Source organism: Pinus tabuliformis, chromosome X (genome assembly GCF_031772625.1).
Source record: "Pinus tabuliformis cultivar Carrire ecotype Pingquan chromosome X, CPIR1, whole genome shotgun sequence".
NCBI lineage: Eukaryota > Viridiplantae > Streptophyta > Pinopsida > Pinales > Pinaceae > Pinus > Pinus tabuliformis.
The window spans coordinates 794880484-794884357 of NC_142308.1; positions in this window are offsets into that span (position 1 = coordinate 794880484).

Consider the following 3874-nt stretch of genomic DNA (forward strand, 5'->3'; position numbering starts at 1 on the left):
CTTCCATACTTAGAATTAGTTCCATGGAGGAAGGGATGAGAGGATAGGATGCATATTAACTCATTCCTCATCCATTTTCGAGCTCATAGGAGTTGATAAGTGAGGGAACCTTCTAGATGACTCCAAAAGATAAGAATATTCCCCAAACCCTATGTGAATTTCGCTCAATCTCGCCCAACACAGGTGAAAGGGAGCCTAAGTACTCTATAGAGCACCCTGGCAGTGGACTCAATTGCTCTGCAGCACACCTATACAAGGGATTACCTGTGTTGGTCCTTCTAGAGGCTATGTAGAAAATGAATTTAGGGTTTGATGAGCCCTAAAACACTGATCTGGATGATGGGATTGATGCGCCCAAATGGATCTGCAACAGTTGCCCCCTAAAGCATGAAGTAAAAAGAATGCCAATGTTGAATGAAATGCCTTACGATGTGATCAGGAGGTCTCGAAGTGGAAGGTGACCTGCATCAATTACAATGCATATATCATGATATTTGATTTTACATTAATTTCCAAGGGAAGGCATACCCATGCTCAGCTTATAAACTTTCATTACATGTACATAAATAGTCATCTACAGATATAGACCCATGATTGGAATGATTATCAATGTAAAGCCATTGGACATATGATTTAGTACTCCTGAAATCGCAACCTGGATGAATGAAACTAGATCCGAGGTCTTCTATCTCGTTCAATCATTCGCTCAAGTATGAGTCTAACCATGTGAATATGTGATCTGAAGTCGAACATGGGAAGACACCATCTGATTACCAAGCCATGATGTAAGCTGTTAACAGATGCGAGAGAAATCACTGATAATGATAATGATCCTCAAGGTACTGCAGTACATTCTGCATGGTGTGAATGGATGATTTGATGTCGAACACCATACAAAGTCTTTCGGTCGAAGGCCATTGATGTCAACCTATCGCCGGAAACAAGAAACCTGCCATTGATGTATGCAAGCCTCAAGGTATTGGAAGGGTGTTTCTAAGTCAAATTCTTGGATAATGAGCTGATGTCGACAAGAAGTGAATTTTTGTAGGAGGGCCTTGATGTATCCCACATCAACGACATGAAATGAGTGTAGTGATTTTGGAGATGGAATTTGACTGATGACACAAGGTTCAGGAATGGCGGTCATGAAAATGAATATTTATGGTATTGCAAAGGATGAATTTTGACTGAATGACTTCTCTTGAACATGTCTATGACACTGAAATGAATTGGTAGCATTGACCCAAAACAAAGTGATGGATGGTATGATAGACCAATGGTGTGATAACCATTAAGCTAATAACCCAACCCAAATAGTCTGAATGAATTGGCAGCATTGACCCAAAACCAAAAGTGATGTATGGTGTGATAGACCATAGGTATGATAACCGTCAAGCAGATAACCCAACCTAAATAGTCACGGAGATGAAGTGAAAGTGTCATGTTCAAGAGAAACCTGCTACCATAAAGTGGTTTTTCCCCTTTTTCCCATTTTCCCCAGTCATTGCTGACTAGTACCTCTTTATTTTTATCAATCTTGAGGAGGATAACATATGCTTGTTGTATAATTTCACCCTTCGGGTGAATCCATCAAGTATGTGATGTTTTAACGAGTCTATCGAAGGTGAAACTCGATCTTGTCTAGATGGAGAAGTTTGTTGCTATTTGATGTTTTAACGAGTTTAATGACAAAGATAACTCGGTCCTTTTCATGTTTAGAGAGTTTGAAAAGGGAAAAAAATAAAAATCCACAAGTTCTTTTTCATAAATTAATCTCTCAAGCCCGAAAAAGTGTAAAAATATACGAGAGAGATGTCATTTCCAATCCGTTAACGAGCTGAAAAAGAGAAGTGCTCGTCAATCTTTTCATATTTAGAGAGTCTGAAAAGATCTTAAAGAGGACTCCACTTTGAGGAACGAGTGGTGTCTAAGGTAGAAACTGGTTCTGGTGATGTTGGAACTTCTCAAAACATGTTGATTTATGTGAAGAGGCTGGCTAATAAAACCACTCATTGTAACTATCCTCAAAAAGGGTAAAACAACCAAGTAAAAGCATATGATCGACTAATGGTAGTGATGGGATGAAAACAACCAAGGCTCATCTGACGAAAGAGGCTAATAGAATGGAAATCACGAGGGTTAAAAATGGAATGGGTTCATTTTTAGACAAGCTTGAACCATAGGGAACTATGCTTGGATTCAGTTTCATGTTTACACAAGCCTTAATCGAAAACTATGCTTGGATTCAGTTTCATTTTTACACAAGCTTAAAATGAAGAACTATGCTTGAATTTAGTTTCATGTTTACACAAGCTTGAAACGAAGAATTATGCTTGAGATTGGTTTACATTCCCCCAACATGACGAAAGGGAGAGTCTCCTATAACCAGATGGAAGTAGCTGCAGTGAAGCAAGATAGTTATCCAACACCTTTTTGGCTTCATCCAGATAGGGACAAAGGTGAATGGGGTGATTCCCTTTAGATAACCTATAGGGAAACTTAACTTTACCACTAGGTACATGCCCCCAAAGCTTCATTACATTCACCTAAGTAGACTACTCGTGGCTATCAGGTGGATGGAATGAAGGTTCGTTTACGATATCAAGTGAAAGACTCGACTGGGATTTTACGAAATCTAATAAAAGACTTGAATTGGAACTTTGCACCATGGGACTTTGTTTCATTTTTTAATGAGCTTGACACAAGATATGGAACTATGCTCATATCCTTGGTTTCATTTTTTAACGAGGTTGACACAAGACAAGGAATTATCCTCATGGGAGTTGTTTCATTTTTTAATGAGGTTGACACAGTAAAAGAATTGTCCTCATATCCTTGGTTTCATTTTTTAACGAGGTTGACACAAGACAAGGAATCCTCATATGCTTGGTTTCATTTTTTAACGAGGTTGACATAAGACAAGGAACTATCCTCACAGAGCTGTTTCATTTTTTAATGAGGTTGACACAGTAAAAGAACTATCCTCATATTCCATGTTTCATTTTTTAACGAGGTTGACATAAGACCAGGAACTATCCTCATATCCTTGGTTTCATTTTTTAACAAGGTTGACACAAGACAAGGAAATATCCTCATGGGAGCTGTTTCATTTTTTAATGAGGATGACACAATAAAATAACTATCCTCATATTCCTTGTTTCATTTTTTAACGAGGTTGACACAAGACAAAGAACTATCCTCATATTCCTTGTTTCATTTTTTAACGAGGTTGACGCAAGACAAAGAACTATCCTCATTGGCCTGTTTCATTTTTTAACGAGGTTGACACAGTAAAATAACTATCCTCATATTCCTTGTTTCATTTTTAACGAGGCTGACACAAGACAACGAACTATCCTCGTATTCCTTTGTTTCATGACCCATGATAGGAGGTCATGACTTCCAAGAGGTTCTCATCTGATGGGAGAATAATGCTTTGGAAGGGATCCATATCAAGGAAACTGAGATTTGGTTCCAATGACCTCAGTACATAATGTACAACATTATTGAATTGATGTAGGCATGGAACTAGTTCCCACATAATTAACCTGTGGCGGGGATGATACCATTGGTACAAAAGGAACACTTAGGGAAGATGGTTGACTGGAAGCCATATTTGGACTGGGAATGAAAGCTAGTCAACGGTGACAATTCTGCCTTCATGCGGGAAACAAATCACTTGAAAGAGTGTTGAATCAATAGTTCCCATGTCATAAACATAGTCACGCCCAAGAAGTAAATTGTAATTTAAAGGGCCTGGGACTACCATCAGATTCAGATAAACGATTTTTCCTCCCAAAGTAATAGGTAAGTGAGGAAGGATCCCTAATGGTTGACTGGTTCCTCTGTTAAAAGCCAACATATTCTAAGTAAC